The following is a 23635-nucleotide window of genomic DNA, read 5'->3' on the forward strand; positions in this document are numbered from 1 at the left end:
ATCTTTCCCATCAGTCTGAAAGGAATCTGGCTTTGATCCAAGTTTCACAAACTTAATTTTCGAAAAAAAAAAAAACAATCAACTTGCTTCAGCCCCTCTTATACCTTCAAAACTAACTCAATTTGTAGTACTAAATGCCTAAATCAGATTACATTAGAGTCACCACCACACATCCTAATAAGTGAACATAAATAAAAATGACCCGAATCGAGAAAAAGCCCCAGAAATAGAAAGGAATACTCCCAGGGTGTGGGGACCAGATTTGTGAATGCAACCCAACCCAATTAAGTTTCCTGGTCTCCAAAGAAGGATCTCAAAGAGGGGTGAGGATACAATGTTGTGGGGGCATGAGTATGACTATGAGAGTGAAGAATCATAGACAACAACCAAGACAAAAGAAAGAAGCGAGTCTGAGTAAGAGAGAGAAAGAGATAAAGCAAAACACAAGATGGGGTTTGTACAATTTTTTAACAAAAGGTTCTCTTCAATGCCAAGAGAGCCAAATAAGAGGCTGTTTCCTTGGTTGGCGGCAAAGCCCAGGGAGCCCAAGCGCACCCAGTTAGCCAAGGAGACATAACCAACAGGCTATTAACACAAAAATATTTCTCATATCAGTAACACTTACAAGCACAAATCTGACTCCACCTCACTCTCTCTATACATTTATATTTTTTTCCATTCACTTGCTGATCACTTTGTTTCATTTGTTTTCCATTTTTTTAAGACTTCATACCACTAGACCCTTTTGTGACCTTTAAAGCTTCAAGTTCCAAACACAACAATATAAAAAATCAACTTTTTTGTATGAATTATTTAACCATTGAAGTTTGAAAAACAAAAAACCTGCAACAAAAAAACAGCATCTCAGTATCAGTTGAAGAAACCATCAAAACAGTAGACATATAGTATCTATCTTTATTTTTGCACAGAATGGGAATAAATTTATAAGAGAGTAAGAGATCAGAGAAAAATAAAATTTAAAAAGATAGTTGATTATTGTAATGAAAAACTAAGCATTAACTACCAACAACAAAATCACCTAAAATATTTAACTGAAAATCTGAGGAATCCACCAGAATATATCACAGAAAATCTAGTAAAATATTGAAGCCGAAGATCATGTTTTTGTTATCAATAACGGTAAGACTCTAAAACCCCACAATGAAGAAATATGCCTAATATCAAGACGGTAACACAAAGACAAGGCACCAAAAGCCACTCAACATGTAAACCCCAGCAAAACCCAAGAGCCATATATCAAATCCACAAAGCTGTATGTATAGAGTACTAGTAACCAATTACATGCAATAATGCCTAATTAAGCTTAACTCATGCCAAGTTTGAGTCTTTTCCTTTTTTTTCTTTTTCTTTTTCTTAGTTTGTTTCTTTTTTTTATTAGTTGGTATCAGCAAAACCCAATCAAAAAAAACAAAAAAGAAGCAAGGCCGAGAGAGAGAGAGAGAGAGAGACAGAGCTGTAAAGAAAGGTTATCCGAATCTTACACTAGCTAGAGTTCCAATCTATTTGTGTCAAGAATCAAAGAGTTCAGTGGAACAGTGACACAACCTTTAAGGATATACGCATGAGAAGTGAACTACTTCAAAGTCTGGACTTTGAGGAGTAACCCCCACCACACAAGTAAAACCAAAAGCAAAAGAAACCAAATAAACCCAAAAGAACCTATGAGAAAATGAGCTGCTTCTCACAGTTTCTGCATACAAACCCCAAGTAGAAACCACAAACTTGGATTAAAGAAAAAGCCAAGCTGCAACGAAACGTTTCATCAGTACTCTTTTCTTTCTTTCTTGTTAGTGCCAACACTATCAACCACTTTCTTTAAGCACAATATTTTTTTTTCCTTATTACACTCACCCAACTTTCATTCTCAATAATTTCACCTAGAAGTAGTATGGTACTCATTCAATTTTAAGAGCATTAATACTCACCATTTACACTTGCTCAGTCATGCACGCCAACCTGACACTCCTGCTTTCTTGTTGTTGCCCCAATACATGTAACTAGCTAAAAGGAAAATGACAAAGAATGGCAAGTAAAATATAAGAAGCTATTTATTGGATAAAACTGGTTTTAGTTTTACCTTGTAGAGTTCAACTAACACATTGCCAAGAGATTCCTGAGAATCATAAGGGCAGAGATGACAAAAAGATTTGATAGCCTCAATTGCCTCATCAGATCAATCCAGTTATTTCATCACAATTGCCATGTCTTTCAAGGCACTATCAACCCAGTCCCCAGCATTTATGGCAGACCAGAACAGGGAAATTGCCTTTCTTGGATCCTTGTCTATCAATTGTAGTTGGAGAAACAAACATTTAATAACATATATAATCAATACAGAATGGAAAATAACAAAAATTCCAGATGGGTAATCTTCAAACATGAAAACTATCAAATTTTCATGGAAGAAAGGCATCGATCTATATAATCTATATGATCAGCACAATTCAGATACATTTTCTTTGGCTATTCTTAAAATATTTTGAGAAATCTTTCCTTGATTACTACTTCTCTTCTCTCACAATATTTTTAAGATAAGCTTCTGTAACAAGAACTAAATCAATAATATTCAAGAACCAGGAAATTCCAAAAAGCAACAGGAACTTGCAATTCAATTCAAACAAATCCAAATCCAGAAAAAAAACCCATTAGTCTAAACCATATGAAACGCAAAAAAAAAAAAAAAAAAAAATTTCAGGGCAACATCAACAGCCTCGAATTCTGTGCCAGAGGCGGCATGGAAAACCCCAGCTTCTTGTTGTTCCACATAGCCTTTTCTTAAAATTCTAATCTGGCAGTCAATTTCCTGAGAAAATCTTCAAACCCTTTTCTTGAATTTCCAAGAAAAGTTTTTTTTTTCTAGTTGTTGGAGAAGGATAACTTAGAGCATCCAGGAAGAGAGAGAAAGAGAGAGAGGATCAGGTCAGAGACTGCATATGAGGAAAAAAAGATTCTGTATTCAATAGATTACGAGACTACATAGGCAATCTTAGAAATCTCTCAAGCTCCTACCCTAGATAAGACCCTAGTTGAACCACAAACAATCAGCCTCAGTTCCCTAACCTATCAATGTCTAAATTCAAACACCACTCAAAAAATATGCTCGATCATATTATAATAAATTAAGGGACTCTCCTTCAATTGTCTTTCCTTGGAAAGCTATATGGAAAGTAAAGGCCCCTAGGCGAGTTTCCTTTTTTGTTTGGTGTGTAGCTTGGAATAAGATCTTAACAGGTGATAACTTGAGATTGAGGAAATTGGTTTTTGTGGACTGGTGTATAATGTGCCGACATTGTGGAGAGACGGTTGATCACTTACTACTTCATTGTGAGATAACCTATCGGTTATGGAGCTTTGTCTTTATAACTTTTGGCTTGCCTTGGGTTATACCTAGATCGATTACAGAGAAAAAAAAAAAAAAAAATCTCAGGGGCAACATCATCAGCCTCAAATTCCGTGCCAGAGGCAGCTTGAAAAACCCCATCTTCTTGTTGTTCCACATAGCCTTTTCTTAAAATTCTAATCTGGCAGTCAATTTCCTAAGAAAATCTTCAAACCCTTTTCTTGAATCTCCAAGAAAAGTTTTTTTTTTCCCTAGTTGTTGGAGAACCACTTTCTATTAAAGGATAACTTAGAGCATCCAGGAAGAGAGAGAAATAGAGAGAGGATCAGGTCAGAGACTGCATATGAGGAAAAAAAGATTCTGTATTCAATAGATTACAAGACTACATAGGCAATCTTAGAAATTTCTCAAGCTCCTACCCTAGATAAGACCCTAGTTGAACCACAAACAATCAGCCTCAGTTCCCTAACCTATCAATGTCTAAATTCAAACACCACTCAAAAAATATGCTCTATCAACTATTTGCGCATCTATATACAACAGCACACTAAGAACGAAGTTTTCATTTTTCAACAAATACATTACACAGTCCATATTGGGAAAGTAGAGAATATCCAACAATACAGAATTATCAAGATTAGGGAGTAGAAAACTGAACCATTAAAAAAAGTAGTAATAATGATAATCATAAATAGACAATTTAAACTCAATATAACTACAAGCAATTGCATACTAAGAAACCTTGCTGATCTGGAAAGGCAGCAACACATCTTGTCTGGTACTTTAGAGGCGAAGTGATTCTCCTGAAGTCAGTCTGTTGGCCCTTAAGCCATGATTAGACTTGAAAATTGAAAGCAAAATAAAGGGAAGATAGGTCGATGAGCACTCTCAATGACTCTAAACACAATTTCCTTTCAAATTTCACAGTATCTCAACCATTTGCTCATTATTATGTACATATATACTTTCTAATAACAATAAAAGTACAAAACAAGGATATCTGTAAATCCCATGAAGGGGCATTAAAAGGCCATTGTAAAATTCAACTTCTTTTATACTGAAGGTTGGAGTTCTACTTGTGCTTATTGAAACAACAAAGAAGTTACTCAACTCATATCACCAAGATGCAAACCACAAAATACTCGTGTAGTTTAGTTTCTGGTATAAAGAGACAGTAAACTAATTGAAATGAGAAACAGCAAAGAAACCTATTCCATTCCTAGAAGGGGCACACATAAAAGACAAAGAAGAAAAAACTGGACAAACCCAGTTCACAAAGCTTCCAAATATATATATATATATATAGATTAAATGTTTTACCTCTCTAATCCCAATATGCCACATCATCTTATCACATATTTAAAAATAAACATAATCACACACAATCAATTTTAATACCCATATATAAATTCAACCAAATTCGAAATTTATTGAGATGTTATTAGGTGGGATAGAATGTATTGAATTTTAAGTAAAATGCTAACATGGCAATCACTTATTGGATGATGTAAAACATAAGTTTTAAACCCCATCCTTATAGAATTTAATCTCATATATATATATATATATATTGATAAATACAAAGCTTTCGTATATTTATCAAAGATGTAAACCAATACCAAGTATATATGTTTATGTCAACAAAATATACATATTTCCAGAATCACACTTGTGCAGGGATTAGATAATAAAGCCACCCATTTGTTGAACCATACAAAGCAAACAAAGAAACATGCATACCAAAATAATGGATCATATTTTGTCTTTGAGACTCACAAGAGAATCCTTAGCAACAAGAAATGACGAAGCACTTGTGAGTCATGCTGCTAGCATCCCCACAAATAATATGTAAGGAGTCATGGTCATAAGATTAAAATTCTGCATCCAACTTCTGGTGGTTATGAAAAAAAAAATGCTCTAACCTTTTACGATGTTGATACAAAAAGGTCTCTATACTGCATAGAAACCATTTCCCTTGCTCCAGCACTTGTGAGCATCTCTCTTAGCCACAGACCACTTGGGTTTTTCCTGTGTTTTCAGCTCAAAATTTGCTTTCCAGCAGTTTAAGGAATGCAGTAAAAGCTAAAGAAAGTAACAAACAATGACTATCATCACTGTCTTAAATTTATTCAGAAAAAATAAATAAATGAAGTAGTCAATCACAAAAAAAGGTTTTGCTAACAATAGCAAAAAGTTAATGTCACATACAGCAAATCAAATAGCAGCTGATAAATTTATAATAATAAGAAGTTGGAAACACAAATTTGACGCCAGGACCCTCCACCATATCACGTTTTCTATCAAGTCCAAACTCATGCACACACAATCAATTATTCACTGAGAGAACAGGGTGTGGAGAAGAATCAATGATTCATTGGAACACGTAAAAGTAATAGAAAATTGAATTTTGAGAGTCAGAAAAGGCCAAGAATAAGATTATCCAATAAGCTAAAGCTAGAAGTTGATATCCCCTAATACCGTGCAGATACCCTTACATGATCACATTCTAGAAGCCTAGATCTACATATCAAAAGTAGACAAAAAAAAGTTCTCAACCTTGGTCAAACTTCAAGTGCGAAACATTACTGCCAGTCTTACAAAATGTTGTTTTGTAATAATGAAGCATCTGATTGTCAAAGAAAGATGCAAGAAAATCATTATTGGTTCATTTCATTAGATGAGAATGTTACCTGAGGGTTCTGCAAGTTGAAAACTATCAGATTGTGATCTACAGTGCCAACAACCATCAGGGGATGCCGCACAGTAAAGGAATAACAGCAGTCAGGGAGTTGTTGAGTATGCACAGGATTTAACTGCCTTGTATCCCAGTACCTAATAGTAATTTGAAGGAAACCAATGGAACAATTGGTAGTCAAGGGCACAAAAGCATCAAGTTGCAAACATAATAGATCTAGCGCATGCAAAACAATATATAGTGCAAATGAAAACATATGTTGGATAATCATGTCATATGTAGTAAGTGCCAAAATATGTTCAAATATATAGAATAATAATAAAAAATCACAATTAGCAACAAAATCAGTAAAAAATTGGCTATGAAAGCACAAAAAAAACTCATTAGCCTAAACTATATGAAACCACAAAAAAACCCATCAGTCTAAATGATCAGCCTCGGCTTCCGTACCAGCAGCGGCATGGAAAACCCCTTCGCCGAGAAAAATCTTGTTACTGTTCAAATCTGGCAGTCACTTTCAAGAGAAAATCTTCAAACCCTTTTCTTGAATTCCAGGAAGTGTTTTTTTTTTTTTTCAGTTATTGAACCACTTTCTATTAAAGGATAAATTAGAGCATTCAGGAAGAGAGAGAAAGAGAGAGAGGATCAGATTTTAGAATGCTCATATTAATCAATGAACTATAATTCAGTAAGGAATAACTTACTTATAAAAATAAAAGTACAAAAAAAACAAACAAACAAACAAAAACAGTCAAGCTGGGTAAAAATTTAAGGTGCTCAAAGAAAGACAAGTTGAAGAAATATACAAGAACTCAAACCCTCAATATACTGAGACTATCAAAGAAGATTGACACTACCAAAGAAGATTTTACAAACAGAAATTACATCAGCGATATTGACAATACGAAAGAAGATTCCATAAACAAAACTTACAACTCCAGTTACACCTCATGCAAGAGACAACTCCATATTAATTGCCAACTGTTAAACTGAAAAATTTTCTAAAAATACTAAGTCAGTTTTAAGTTTTAAGAATGAGGATAAGAATATTAATCAGAGCAACACAGAAGACATATATGATCATTAATAGGATTTATAATTTTGTGATTGGGGACTCACATCTAGTGACTCTCTTCCTCTTTTCCTTAGCTCTCTTTCTTTGTAATTGAAGATTTTTATGTCTTTGCTTTTCCTTCTTTTTTGTACTTTTGTTTTGCTGGTGCTTTTTCGCATCTAGCAGTTTTTGAATATATTTTTTCTTACCTATCAAAAAATATATATATTTGTGATACTTAAAAAGTTTTCTTGCAAAAAAAGAGGAACTCAACCCCACAAAAGTGCACAGGAGGATCCCTTCAAGAAATTTATAGAACTTTACAATGCCCAGAGAACAATAATAAAAAGATATTTGGGGTCCTTAAGGCCTAAAATATTTGGTTCCATTGATGTAACAATTCCTCATGCAAAGAGCCACCCCGAAGCTAGGCATAAAACCATGCATAAAAATTATATTTATATCCAAAATCGGTAAGGCATAAACTACATCTTCTTATATAAATTAATAAGTAGCAGCAAGGAAAAACACATAAAGAAAAAAGCATACAGATTGAAAAATAAAATTAAAGTACATAGTTCATCCGGATTCAACATCATTCAAAGCAGAAAACATCAACCAAGAATCAAATTTGATGAAAACTTCAAACGGGCAGTCAAAATTATATGGGGAATGCAGTAGAAAATCTCAATTACAAATGAAAAGAAAAAAAAAAAAAAAAAACCTCAACTTAAAAAACAAAATTCCTAATCAAAACCAATCCAACCACAATACCCAAACCAAAATCAAATTTAACACTCAATAAAAAAGAGACGAAAAAACATTACCAACAGCGGTCCCAGCCATCTAACAGGGGAAGAACGAAACTCTAAATCAAGTCAATTGAAATACCAAAGCATAGCATAAAGACACAAAGAGACTGCAGAGGGATACAGTGGTTAAATGTTTATAAACAGTGAGAAGAATATCATTTGACAATTATATTTTCCTGGTAGGAAATCCTTTTCATGAGAACATATAAAACCAACCTAAGCGCTGACATGTACAATGCATAAACATAGGGGCAAGTAAGAACATATGATATATGAATGAATGGGCATGCGAGATGCATGAACATGTGAGCATAGAATATAATCGATCCTTAGTGATGACAAATGAATGCATGGATAGGTGAACATGTGACCACATATAGTCTATCCTATGAGATGACGTGCAATGCATGGGCATTTGAGCAATTTATTCTAGAAAATAACATTAAAGAGTATAGTAATGCATGTGATTGTGTGGCATTGGCTAGGACAGTAAAGTGCATACCTGAATTAAATACAACTAACCTTATTCCAAAGCATACCATAACAAGTTCGTTTTGCACTTTTTCCTATCAAAGCATTTTTCTCAAGCAAAAACACATAAAGAAACAACAAAGGGATATAAAGGTTTAATGCTTACTTACAAATAGATAACTAAAGAATTTGACATTTGACGAATTTTAGAAACAAGTGAACATGTACAATCAACCAAAGGGATGACGAGTAGAATGCATAAACACATGGGCAAGTGAGAACATATGATAAATGAATGCATGGGCATGTGATGTGCATGAACATGTGGGCATAGAATATAATCTATCCTAAGTGATGACAAATGAATGCATCGATATGTGATCATGTGACCGCATATAATCTACCTATCAGATGACATGTCAAATACATCACTATGTGAGCAATTTATGTTAGAAAATAACATTAAAGAGTATAGCTAAGTGTGTGATTGCATGGCAATGGCTAGGAAAGTAAAATGCATTCTTGATTAATTACAACTAATCTCATTCCAAAGAATAGAACAAGAAGTTTGATTAGCAATTTTTCCATTTTACGCTTTTTTCTCATACAAAAAGACACAAAGAGAACAATGGGATATAAAGGTTATATGATTACAAAGTGATAACTTAACAAATTGACATTTGACAATCTTTTTTTTGACAAGTAATTATTTGTCAAATTTTAGAAGCATGTGAACATGTACAATCAAACTAAGGGATGAAAAGTAGAACACATAAACATATGGGTAAGTGAGAACATATGATATATGAATGCATGGTCATGTTAACATAAAATATAGTCTAACCAAAGTGATGACAAATGAATGCATGGGTGTATGGATCTAAAACCCTAAATGCGAAACCCTAAGCCCTATACCCTTTACACTAAAACCTAAACCATAATTAAGGTGCTCAAAGAAAAACAAGTTGAAGAAATATACAAGATTGTGAAATATAATCACCATCCTCATTGAACAATCGTACACAATTATTATTATTATTATTATTATTATTATTATTCATTGCTTCACTTTTCAAGTAGTGAAACCCTTCTGTGCCCTCTGTACCACCACCATTGCTCGTTCCCTCTTCGTCACCCATCACTTCAGCACTTAAAAAAAAACCCCAACTTTCCAAAAATTAGGGTTTCAAAGTAACACCTACATTCCAAGATTCAAAATTTTCCGTGAATTATTTCATAAAAACTTCACAAACACCAACAATAATAACCACAAACTAACCCACTAAAGCAAAAACCCACTGTTTGTTAGCCAAGAAAACGAAGGAAAATAAACGAAAATGCAGTTTTCAAATCCCACGTTTTCTCTTAGTTTCTCTGGAAATGAAAAAATTCAACAAAACCAAACCCAAAATTTGCTAATTTGCTATCTAAAGTCACCAAGAAAGTAAATAACACATTTTATTTCTCGCCTTATTTTCTCAGCAACCAAACAGAGCATTATAAAAATAAACAAAAGAACGAAAAATTAAGAGAGAGAGAGAAATGGTTACCTGAGTGAAAATTTTGAAGCCCTAAAAAGAATCGAAACCACACGAAATCCTAACCCTAACCCTAACCCTAAAATTTCTTCTCTTTTCATGACTCGGTGAGAGAGAGAGAGAGTCTGAGAGTGTGTGTAAGAGGTGGAGAGAGGAATTAATTTATATTATAAGGGGTGTGGAGAGAGAGAGAGAGAAAAGTTTTTGGGAAAAGAGCCGTTGGAAATTGGGAGATTTTTGAAATTTGAGTGAAAAGAAAAAGAAAGAAATGAGGTGTTGTAAACTCCTAAAACCATGTATTATAATTAATTTATAAAAGAAAGAAACTAATTAACAAATAATCAAATAATAGTAATCAAATATTATAGCCATGTTTTAAATATTTGCTTTGCTGAAAAAGATAATCATGTTATAGTGATACAACATTACAAACATTAAATATCAATATAATAGATTTCTTTCTTTTATTCTTAATTTTTTTTGACTAAAAAGTATGAAATTTTATTTTATTTGGGCTAATTCTTTTAGTTTTGAGTTAAAAAATGCAAAAAACATAAACTCGAAATATGAATCTAAAAATGCAATAAAAATGATATTTATTCAAAAATCTTATTTGGTCCTATTAGGTCTATTTTGTCTTCTTAGGTCCACTTTGGTTCTATTTGTTCTACGTTGGTCCTATTTTTTAAAAAAATTGTGAATTTTTTTTTCTGGCTTTATTACAATTATATTGGATTTCTATTGATCCATAATATTAATCCACCAATAATAAAATAAACATGCAGTAAATTACAGATAGGGTTGTTCTTGGTTCTTCTTGCTTGGTTGTGCGTCCAACTTGAAGAAATTGCTATAGTCTAATCCTGGAGGGTTGTTCAGCCAAGAGAGTCATTCGTATTGAGTTCTACTCCAAGTGGCACGAATGAACTCTTAAGGATAACACTTTTTGCGTGATTCTATAGTTTGTGAGATTTTTCTAACTCCATCAATTTATTTTTGTCATTGCTAATTTTTAGGATTTATACTGTTGAATCAAAACTTGTTTATTTAGCCATATTTTCCAACAAATAAACCATACGAACTAATCCAAGGCAAAGAGAGAGAGAGAGAGAGAGAGAGAGAGAGACCTATACTCAAGGATTTGTGGAAAGAGAGAATGAGGGAAAGCCATTGGGGTTTTTACAAATTTGATATGTGGAGAGAGAGGGTGAGAGAGCCGTTGGGATGTGTGCATTTAAATAAATAAATTTCGGCTTTTTTACGAAACTAAAACTAAAACTGACTTGTTTTCTTTTTCTTTTTTTAATTCCACATCTCTCGGTTTTACAAAATTCTTCCCCTCTTATTTTTTTACAATTTCTTCCCTTTTTCCTATTAAAAAAAAAAAAAAAGATGTGCACAAAGGCCCTTTTTGGCACTATCTAACTTTGTGAGTAGGTTTTTTGGTTGTTATTTTTACAATTACTAGTCGCAAACTCATGCAATACGTGAAAAATAATTAATTATTTTATAATTGTAAGATAATGTATAATTTCTCTCTAAAATCTATTGAGCATAATTTGTTCTCCCTAAAAATTAATCAATTCTTATTCGGTCCAATTAGGTCTATTTTGGTGACATTCTGTCCAATTAAGTCTACTTCAGTCTAATTTGGTCCACTCGGTCAATTTTGGTCATCTTCGTTCCATTTTGGACTAATTGGGCCTTAAATTGATTCTTTTGTAGGTTGTCTTTTCAAGATTAGCTCAATATTTATTTATTTTTCTTAATTTTGGTTGAAAAGTATGAAATTTTATTATATTTGGGCTAAACTTTTTAGTTTTGAGTTTAAAATAAGGCCGTAAACAAGCCGAGCTAAACTCTTCATTATTATTATTTTTTTAATAATAATAAATTCTTATTAATACAAACATAATTATAATAAATGTGTATTAATGTCTACCATATTTTTTTAATATAATAATTACTATCATGATTATTTCTTTCATATTGAAAAATAAAACAAAAAAAAAATCATATTTTGTTGATTTTTTTTTGGTCAAATGAAATTGATTTCTTTAATATTATGTTTAGTTTGAGTGAAATGGGGGAAAGAAAATGAGAGTTTTCTTTTGTTTAGTTGAGGGGAGAAAATTGAGGGGATGGAAAATGGGATTAATGATTTTTCTCGGGCCCACAAACTTCTATCTCCATGAATTGGAAAGAAAAGTAGGCAAAAAAAGTGGATAATAAATGCTTTTACGATTTTACCCTTTGAAACCCATTTGACCAAATATGTTTATTTTTTTTTTTTTTTTTTTAATAAATGTAATACGAGCAATATATTAAATCCAACTAAACCATTTTTTTAAATCCTCTCATTATTCTTTCCAGCCACACAAAGGAAATTCATATTTATTTTTTTACCCTTCCACATTTCCTTCCTCTTTACCAAACATACATNAGGTCCAATCGTCCAAATTGGTCCTATTCTATCCTCTTAGTCCTATTTGGTTCACATTGTCATATTAGTCCACTATTCGGTCCATATTGTCCTATATCGTTCATGTCTACTTCAGTTGACATTGGTCCTTTCAGTCCACCATGACCCTATTCGGTCCATATGTCCACTTTGGTCCTAATCTATTATTGGTTCTTTTTGGTCTATTCTCCACCTTCTCTCATTTGTCATATTTGTCCATTCATGTCACTTCATTCCATTTGTGTTCACTTTGTCATTTTTATGCACCTACATAAAGGAAAGTATGTTTGGTTTGAGAGTACCTATTCTAAATCAAATTTATTACAAAAAATATAGATTCTAAATCGTAATATCTAAAATCTTAAGATAATATTTATTTTGCTATACTTTTGTTAGCCACATAAACTAGATTTCATTCACATTTCCGGCTAAATTTAAATGAAAGTCTTTCTAAGCTTGAAAAGCATTTTTTTTTTAATAAATGTAATACGAGCAATATATTAAATCCAACTAAACCATTTTTTTAAATCCTCTCATTATTCTTTCCAGCCACACAAAGGAAATTCATATTTATTTTTTTACCCTTCCACATTTCCTTCCTCTTTACCAAACATACATGATGGAAAACTAAAATATTTTGTATCTTCTCACTTTTATATCTTCCTATTTTTCCATCTTCCTAACCAAATTAATTTGCATATGATTGCTAAAAATAGCCATTAAAAGTGACTGGAAAATGGCTGAAAAGAAAACTTAACTAACCATTGATATAGTTTGGTCAAAGGAATATTTTCAAATTTTGAAATATTTTTCAATAATGTTACTAATGGTATGATTTGTGTGTTGATTTGTTACAAAACTCAAGGAGAGGAGTGTCATTTTTGTTAAGGTTTGGGGTGAAGTTTCATTCCTAAAACTTTAAGAAAGATTTTTGTAATTTACTCCACACACACACACATATATATATAGTCTAATGGCCATTAACATTTCCTATCTTTACTAATTAAAAAAAAAATCATCTGTCTTTACTCAAAGAAATCAAGAGTTTTTATTTATTTATTAGTTTTATCATTTTACATTCTTTTATGTGTCCAATCACTACTTCCAAGGTCTTGAAAGGTGATTCTTTCCCTTTATTTATTTATTTTTCCTTTCGAAAAAAAAAATCGCTAAAACTATTTAGCGAGTTATGAATGAATGTGACTGTGGGTGAATGGAGCTCGGCCCAAACCGAATTCAGGCTGATACCCATAAATGTGTGGCCCAACCCATGTGTCAAAAAAAACAACACGGAGATTATAAACTAGAAATATGAGCCCTAGAAATGCAATAAAAATGATAAATATTCAAAAGTCCTATTTGGTCCACTTCAATCCTATTAGGTCCATTTTTTCTTCTCTTGTCCACTTTGGTTCTACTTGGTCTACATTCGTCCTATTAGGTCCAATCGGTCCAAATTGGTCCTATTCTATCCTCTTTAGTCCTATTCGGTTCACATTGGTCATATTTAGTCCACTTTGGTTCTATTCGGTCCATATTGGTCCTATATCGTTCATTCTGTCTACTTCAGTTGACATTGGTCCTCTTCAGTCCACCATGACCCTATTCGGTCCATATGTCCACTTTGGTCCTAATCTATTTATTGGTTCTTTTTTGGTCCTATTCGGTCCACCTCGTTCCCATTCTGTCATATTCTGTCCATTCAGTCCACTTCATTCCATTTGTGTTCACTTCAGTCCATTTTTATGCACTTACATATAAGGAAAGGATATGTTTGGTTTGAGAGTACCTATTCTAAATCCAAATTTATTACAAAAAATATAGATCTCAAATTCGTAATATCTAAAATCTTAAGGATAATATTTATTGTTGCTATACTTTTGTTGAGCCACATTAACATAGCATTTCAGTTCACATTTCCGGCTAAATTTAAATGAAAGTCTTTCTAAGACTTAAGACTATGAATATACAAATCTAATATTTATGACAGTTACTCATTTGTTTTAGCCTCATTACTTTTAAATGAATTGCATAAGGTTGACTATATTTTCAAGCAATATATATATGTGTGTATGTGTGTGTGTGTATAATTTTTATTAAATAAATTATTCAAATTCTTGATTTTCTTATAAGAAATTATTATGATAATAAAAACTCGTAACAAACTTATACAAAATATCTATAATTTATTTTCTAAATTTTATTGTAGATAATTTGCTCTCCCCAAATGTTACAAAATTTTCAAAAAATAATTTCCATCACTTTATTTTTACAATTATATAATATTATTATTTTTATGTTTTTGATTGATATTGTGCTTTTATGAAATTGTCATATTCTTCTAACTATTTTTATTATGCATTATATTTTCCCAATTTCTTTGGTACAATTAAAATTTTTAAGTTTCAAAGTCATATTCAAATTCTTGTTCTCTTGAAGAGATTGTTGGAATTTGCAATGAATGCACCTGATTGGCAACAATTTGAAGTAAAATGGTTATCATAAGTGTAGGCATAATGGTTATTACATTCAAACACAATTGGTCAATTAGACACAATTGACTAATAATATGTGGTGGTGTAAAAGTACACAAGATGGCCGGAAAAGTACACAATTTGAATATTGTATTCACATAAGATTCACAATTAAACATAGGTACACAATTTGAACAACAATATTGGCTAGCCACAAAAAAATATTCATTAACCTTAACAACTATATTAATGCACCATGCACACACAAAATACCAACTTTAGTATAATATATGAGTTGTCCCATTGAGACTATATTGATTTGTAAGTTCTATACGTACTCAATAGGTTTTGAATCCACAACCATAGCCTTCATCCCATTAAGTGTCAATTGGGCTATTAGTTATTGGCAATCCCCATAGTTTAGGGTGGTTTTTTTTTTTTTCAATTAACCATTTGTTTAAATTATAAATTTATACAACAATTTAAAAAAATAAATGTAACTCAAACTAGATGATATAAACTTAATAGTATGCAATTGGAGATTTAAATGATGTTTATTTCTTTATTCTCATATTCTCTGAATTAAATTTGTAGAGTTACCTTGATTCGGTGTATTTCTTAACTCATAAACTAACAGACAAGATTATTGTTTATAGCCTTGGTATTGTGTGGTGAAATTTTTAAATTTGGCTCTCAAGTGTTGTGAAGATGTGTCAGATGCTAGACCTTCAATGGCAAAGGTGGATATCAATAGGTACTATGGTCACTAATGCTTAAAAAATCGCGACTCCATCCATCATGCCTAGATAGAAAACATTTCTAAAGTAACTTGTATTAAAACCTAAGATTCTATGATCTTGAAATTTTAAACTGGGAAATGGTATTTACGATTATCTTGGTTGTTGATGTTGTGTAAAGTCTCACTCTTCGACCTTCATTATATATGTGGACAAGGATTTGTTACAATCATGTTTGTAAAAGTTGCTAACTTGCTGCAAACAGTAGTGGTGGCGAGAGAGTAGTGGTAGAGCCACATTGGGGCCGAGGGTGACCTCCCCCCCCCCCAAAAAAAAATCTTTGAAAAAAAAAAATATATAGTAGAGGTATTCTTTCACGGGTGACTTGAAAAATTTGAACTTTTTAAAGAACATACATACTTTTGGCCCCCCTCAAGCTTCCCAAACCAGCATCTAGGCAGAGACACCAAAGAGGCAACACAGACCGTACATGCTTTTGGCACCCTCACCTCCACTCTTTTATATCTCTCTATCTCTCTCTTTCTCTGATTTCTTAAGCTACCACTTCCGGCCTCACCACTGTCTAGTTGGTTTGCTTTTTATTTTTTATTTTTCTTTACCTCTTCGTTTAGACTGCCAATTGTTCATGATGTTTCACTGTCCAAGAGATTTTATTTTAAAGATTTGAGATTATAGTCAATTGTAGGTTTTAGAATCTTTATCAAAGGTGAGGAACATAGAAGTGAGCTAATCTTAGAATTTTACAATTCTATTGGCCCTCCCTTTTGTGCTTGGTTTGTTTTCCTTTTTCCTATTGTTGCTGCTGCCTTAGAGCCTGTCCTTGCTGTATTTAGCACACCGAGGTAGAGTAGTATTTTAGAACTCGAAATATTTTCAACTTGCTTAGAGAATCTCATTAAATCACTACAAGTCTACATCTAATCTATTTATTTTATATTGTTATTCATTGCTTTATTTGAAAAAGTAAAAATAAATTTACATGATGTAATGTTTTAAAGTAAACCAGATCTCAATGGAACTCTCCCCCTAACAATATCATATGTTGCTATAATTAAGTTAGCCCCTATTTGGACCAAACATCCTCTTATTCAAATATCATGAAATTCCATAGTTCTTGCATATAAATAGGAAAACTGAGATTGTGAGGGCTTTACAACTATCAGGAGTTTTTAGTTGTTTTAAAATTTTCATTTATCTGCCAATTTGATGGTGGCTGATTTCAGATTTCACATTTCGTATTTCTGTGCACATGTTTTTGAGGGGTTATCCAACTAGCACTTCCAAACTTGTTAAAATGGTTGTAAGAAAGTCATACTCAATGCACGGGGACGTATGTCTTTCTGGGAGGCGGGTTGGTAGGAGACCTACCCCAAATTTTGAAGAGGCACTTTAACACCAGTTGAAGATGGAAAATGAGGTTCCTGTTGTTTGATCGTATTTTGAGGAAAAATGGCTTATTGGAGGCTAGACCCTTTGATTCTTTTTTCTTGCATTGCAGTACTCCCCCGCGTGGATACTATTCAGTCTTCTGTCTTCTAATGTCTTGTGTTATAATGTCTCAAATTTGAACATGTCTTAACAAACTGTACAAATTGATGTTAACAAGTGAAGGATATAGCTGTGAGATTGATTTTGTCTGTTGCTTATGTAATATATTGACTTGGCTCCATATGATTGAAGGATTTTTGACACACTTGTTTACAGGCACAAATGTTCTGCTTGTTTCAAGCAGTATAACAAAAAGGAGCATCTTGTTGAGCACATGAAGGTCTCATACCACTCAGTCATCAGCCTAGATGCGGGGTGTGTCTGAAGCACTGTAAATCTTTTGAATCACTGAGGGAGCATGTTATCGGTGAGATATTATTTCATATGCATTCTGATCCAGAGTATTAGATGTTTGTATGGGTTTATCTCATAAGTTGCTTATCTCATATGTTCTGTATCATTTAGGTCCGTTGCCAAAAGAAGATTGTTCAAGGGTCTTCTCTGAACAAGGCTGTAATCTTTGCTTGAAAGTTTTTGATAGCCCCATTTCTCTCAGTGAGCATAAGAGAAGTTGCCGACTACTTGCACCTAGTCCTATAGTAAGTTGATGAGTGTGAACTTCAAGCACCCCTACAAAATTTAAAAGTTTATTATCTTCTGGTACTTCTGAATGCTCTTTTCCTTTGATCAATTGATCAATCAAAGACACTCATCACAGCAATTGTATCTAGACATGCAAACTCAAATGGTCATATACTTTGTGTTGAACTGTTTCAAGGAACCATGAAATTGCCATATTCAGACCTAATTGTTGTAAGCCATAATGGCAGAGGTCCTGGAGCAATTGCCCTAGATGTGAAATGGTTGGAGGTGGAGATGATGGAACATTGGACCTTTGTGCTTTGGTGTGTCTAATTGATGAAGATGTGAATGTGATTTTCCACACGTGTGCGTCCTCAAATTCCTGTTACTAATTACAGGTAGTTGTATGCTCTATATCGTCCTTGATTTCTTTGGAGGAATTATCACGAATTGGCCCACTTATAATTCAGATGTCACCATAAATATTTTCAGATACGAAATAACTGGGTTAACTGAAGAGCATCTAAGAGATGCCATGCCACTAAAGTTATTTCAAGAAATTTTTTTGCAAATTCTGTACAATGGAGAATCCATTGTGAGGGCAAGGATGCAGGGTGGAAAGGCTAGGCTTCTTGTGGGGCATGCATTGGAGCATGATTTGGATTGCTTAAGAATGAATTATCCTGATAACCTTTTGAGGTATTAGAAACTCTTTCTAGATGCCAGACTTAGTTTATGAAGCAAGTGCATCTTAAAATTTCATCTTGAGAAATGTACAAGATTGCAGTTATAATTGAATGAAACTATTATGTCATATCATATATTCTGCTCCAGGATCAGCATATGCAACTGGCAACTTAGTGGACTACTTATCTGCTACACCATATGAACTAGTTAATACGGGAATTACGTTATTGAGTTAGCCATACACTTACGAAACAATATGTAATATTAGCATCTCGAGTTTATAAAACTCGAGATTTTATTTAGATCTCGAGTTTTGAAAACTCGTTTTTTTTATTTTTCAATTACTGACTGGACAAAGTTTTCCACGTGGATAGCACGTGGATAGCGAGTTTCAAAAACTCGCTTTATGGCTCCCGAGTTTTTAAAACTCGCTTTCTGTTTAAAATTTTTAGCGAGTGTTAAAAACTTGCTTTATAGCTCTCGAGTTTTTAAAACTCGCTTTCTGTTTAAAATGTTTCCACGTGCATAGCACGTGAAAGCGAGTTTTAAAAACTCGCTTTATAGCTCTCGAGTTTTTAAAACTCGCTTTCTGTTTAAAATTTACAAACTTTTTAATTTCTTAAAACGGCACTCACTCTCTCAGACTCACTCTCCAGTCTCTCGCTCTAAAATTTCAAACTCTCTCGGACTCCACTCTCTCAGACTCCACTCTCTCACTCGAAAATTTGAAACTCACTCACTCGTAGTCCCAAATCACCCTGTGCTCTCAGCCTCCGCGGAACTAGAACACCCTTGTTGACGATCCTTTACTCCAACAATTTAATTGTCTGTTTTAAAAAAAAAAATCATTTTATTTCTTTAAAGTGTATTCCGATTGAGTCTATTTTTTTTTTCTTATAACCTTTAATGAGTCTCTTTTTTGTTATCACAGTATTATCAATTTGTCATAGGATTTCAAAATATTAACAACATTTGCATTATCTTTATGGAACTGAAGTTTTGCAGCAAAGACTGGATTTTTCTTCAATTGTAATGGAAAACATAGGAAATTATCCTTTAAAAAAAAAATCTTCATTTGCTTTCAACACATCTTAGCTCTATATAAGATTAAAGATTGATACGAGCATATAAATATTATACTTCTACCCCCTTCCCTTTTAAATATCATCCATAATTTCTAGCTTGCCCCAAAGTTTCTCTGAAATTAATGGTATCACTCCTTTTTGGTCAATATCATAGGGGCCAGATAGTCCACTTCTTTTTTCTTAGTTCAGCCAAAATTAGAAGTGCTGGGCCTCGATCATTGTAAATTTTTGGAGAAGCTAAGTAGTTTTACTAGCATATAATCAATTTAGACTTAAAAGCTTTGCATGAAGATCAAAGTTTCTGAATCAAACTTCCAAGTTTTGGAAAGTTGGAACACATTACGCTATACTTTCACTCAGCAGATTTTTATTGGAGATTAAAGTTAGTTTTTGATGGTTACCATTTTGTTTCTTTTAATGCAGGGATACGGCAAAGTACCCTCCATTGACGAAAACAAATCTGGTTTGCCACTCACTCAAGTACCTCACCCATAAATATCTAGGGCAAGTTCTTCTTGGTTGTTTTATTGATAATGATCTTGAGTTTTCCTTGGTTTTCTAAATAATCTCTTTGGTTTTCAATGGTTTTTATCTGAAGAAGCTTGGTCATAACACTTAATTTTGTACTTCTTGTACTAGTGTTGTGCTTGTATTGCTTTCTTGATATCTTAAAACATGTTCATATTAGTTATATAATGGAACCACAATTTTGGCATATTTGCCCCATGGAACACTTGATGTTGCTATCATAATGCTGATGTTGTTGTTGGGAATTTTTTTTTTTTTTTTAAATTCTAAACATATTTGTCCCCATACAAAGTAGAAAGAACAAAAATAATCTTATCTGGAAGATTATAAGGGACTTCAAGAAAGGATGAAGAAAGAGTCTCTTTATCTCTTTGAAATATGTTTCTTGTGGTAAACATCAATCTTGACTCATTCAACTTAATCTTCATCGAGCACAGTTGATTTATATGTGAATGATAGCAATCTTCATAAGGAAACCATGATTTGGTTTAGGGATCTCCATGATGCACTTTACATAGAATTGATACTATTATTTGTTTGAAAAAGTAGAACTTTGTGAGTGTTTTAGTTAATATTTAGGGTCACAATGTTTTGATTTTTCAGGTACAATATCCAGACAAAGTTTTCATGATCCATATGTAGATAGTGTGTCTGCAATGAGATTGTACAAGAGAATGCGTGCCCAAGATCATCCGAATGATGCTAGTGAGATATCAACTGATGCCTACAAATCCCAAAACGTTACCAGCAAATTTGATTCTTTAAGAGCTAAGGAACTTGAGTAGATGAGCCCAGATGAGCTTTATGAAATTTCAAGACCAAACTATAAGTGTTGGTGTCTGGAATCAAGCCAAGCAATTCAACCATAGCAATTGATTACTTTCATCTATCAGACTTGTTGATCTTCTCGGAGCAAGGAAGGCTATCATTTTTTTAATTACATTTTATTGAGGTTGGAGAGTAATATAGTTTCAAAGTAGCCCATTCTTAGAAATAGATTGGTGTTGGAGCTATAGTAGGAGTTCTACATATTCGGAGGGATCTTACTAGGGTGTTAATATTGTTTGATACTTTCCACAAGAAAAATAAAAATGAAGAACTTGCTGTGTAAATTAACATTTTTTTTCCCAACAGGGTGTCGTAAACACTTGACAGATTTCTGTTTTCCACTGAAATGCTCCTTGTACAGGGCAGAATTCCAACATCTGCAAATGCGGGGGAAAGAAAACCAAGATGATGTCCTTAATCTTTCTCATTTTTATGTGATTTAATTTATACAATCTGTGTGGCCTCTCTATAGAAAGGTTTATGTTAGTCATCAAATGTACCTTGGAGTGGTCACCAGAATTCTCAATAGTAATTGGAACAATTTTCTGGGGTTATTTGCAGAAGGTGCAGAACTTAGCTGCAGTTTTGCCCTTGCAGAAGTTGTCAATAAGATGGATGGATGTCCTAATAAATTCAGTAGTCACTTCTTACTTCCTAAGATCACAGCTAGTAATAATTTATTTTACAAGTTTTTATTGCTAGATTTTTTGAGAATCTTATTGCTGGATTTGAAAAACTGGATGTTTGAAGATTTTAATTACCCTGAAGTTCTTATAAGATATATTTATGTTTTTTATAGAAACTGTAAAATGTATGTAAGACAACTTAGAGTTGAAAACTAAATATTTATAAAATAAAATATAATAACAGACAGTTTTAGAATGTTCTGTTGTGTTACTTTCATGTTTAAAAGCTATTAATCAATTTGATTATCATATGAATGTAACAATTTCAAAACACGAAACGTTTAACTGTTTTTCAGTTAAAGTTCTTTACAACTAAAATTTTTATAATAAAACCATACATTTTTACAACAATCCTAAACTGGAATTTAGATGCATTTCTTTTTTATGATAATTGAATTCAATATAGTTCAATATTAGTTCTTGAAAGTTTTTGTTTCAAGCAAATTTTCCTCCAAAAAAGAAAAAAAGAAAAGAAGTAGAAGCAAATTCTTCAAATTTATGACAAATCTTTTCTTATATTGATTTCTTATTCAACGATAAGAGACTTTATCAATTAAGTTAACAAGAACTCATTATATATGTAAATATATAGTATTATGATAAAACACTTGTTTTAAGGGTCATGAAGCTGTCAAAATTTTTTTTTTCAGTGGTGTTTGTTTCAAGAGTCATCAAGGGTCATCAGGACCCTTGAAATAATATTTTTCACGATTTTTTCATACTTTTTTCAAGGGTTTGGACCCTTCTAAAAAAAAAAAATCAACCTTTTTGTAGTGGTGGTATTATAATATGTCGAAAACCAAGTTGAAAACTAGACTCATGCACGCATTATGAGCCTGCTTGAAAAAAAAAAAAAAAAAAAGACAAAAAAGTCTTATTCTAATTATATATTTAGTCAACAAACTGAAAATCCTAAATATGCGCCATAATCAGTTCCCTTTCCTTTCTTTTCTTTCTCAAAAAACCTTCTCCTTCTCATTTCTTCTTTAAAAAAAGAAAAAGAAAAAGGAAGAACTAAGAAGAATCTGAATGGCGGTTACCGGAAAGGCGAGTGCAGGCACGCCACCGCTATGGGATGGTGTGTTGGAGCTAATGAAGGTAGCGCAAGAGAGGAACCGGCTACTGTGGACGGTGTAGCTCATAATAAATTTTCACATTGATTTATTTGAGGTTTAATTTTTAATTATCAATTTTGGTTTTTAGATTCACACTAGTCACTAACCCGTGCGATGCATGAGAAAGCTATTAACAACTTAATATGAAAAAATATATATATCATGGTATAAATTATATACCAAACCAATAAAATCTATCACTTACAAAGTAATAAAATCTATCACATGCAATGAGATATCATGAGATCATATTTAGAAAATATATAACTGATATAAGTACAATCCAATACAATTAATTACACGAATATAGTTAATTCCATACTCATTCAATCAAATATTTTTCATAAATTACATTAATCGTTCTTGATGTCCAAGATGTATCTAAATTCTAACATTGCCAGTAAACAAAGATGCTAGACCTCAATGGAATTTAAAATGCAACATAATGCCAATTTACACAATTTCTGAAATAATTATTTCCACTACTGAGAGAGAGAGAGAGAGGGGTGGCTATTGTGTTGCATCTCTTAATAAGAATCTACCCTATACTTTTTTTTTTTGGATATGTAATCAACAAATAACAAAATAGATGTACCACATTTAGAGTATGCACATTTCTAAGATTAAAAGTAAAGGAAAATAAGAAAATGAACCCACCTAAAGTTTTTTGCTCTCCCCTTGATATTAGGGGTGTGCAGAAAACCCACCGACCCGCCAAACCCAACTCGACCTGCCGGGTTGGGTCGGTTTTTAAGGCTTGGTGGGTTAGGTTGGGTCACAAAATTTTTTTTTATAGCAGGTCGGGTTGGGTGTGGGTCATAAAATTACAAGCCCGCCAAACCCGACCCGACCCACCCATATTAATATATATTTAAAAAATCAGCTGTAAATTTAATATATACTAATAATAATATTATATACTATTAGTGCTTATATATAATATATTTTATATACATATATAATATATAATAATAATAATATATTTAATAAATTTAATAATAATAATAAAAAT

The 23635-nt window shown here is 32.6% G+C and overlaps 1 long non-coding RNA gene and 1 pseudogene across 1 annotated transcript in view; one reads left to right on the forward strand and one right to left on the reverse strand.

Annotated features, from left to right (window-relative positions):
- The window catches only part of LOC136066602 (uncharacterized), a 28270-nt gene extending 19133 nt beyond the window's left edge, over nucleotides 1-9137 (reverse strand). The window contains exons 1-3 of the long non-coding RNA XR_010628126.1: nucleotides 6052-9137; nucleotides 5284-5389; nucleotides 4103-4175 (exon numbers count right to left, since the gene is read on the reverse strand). This is a non-coding gene — a long non-coding RNA (uncharacterized LOC136066602). The remainder of the gene's footprint in view (nucleotides 1-4102; nucleotides 4176-5283; nucleotides 5390-6051) is intronic.
- Nucleotides 9138-15597: 6460 nt separating this feature from the next.
- LOC111987229 (RNA exonuclease 4-like) lies at nucleotides 15598-21480 on the forward strand (annotated as a pseudogene).
- The last annotated feature ends 2155 nt before the right edge of the window (nucleotides 21481-23635 follow it).

This window comes from Quercus suber, unplaced genomic scaffold (assembly GCF_002906115.3).
Source record: "Quercus suber isolate HL8 unplaced genomic scaffold, Cork oak 2.0 scaffold_40, whole genome shotgun sequence".
In the NCBI taxonomy this organism is placed as follows: Eukaryota; Viridiplantae; Streptophyta; class Magnoliopsida; order Fagales; family Fagaceae; genus Quercus; species Quercus suber.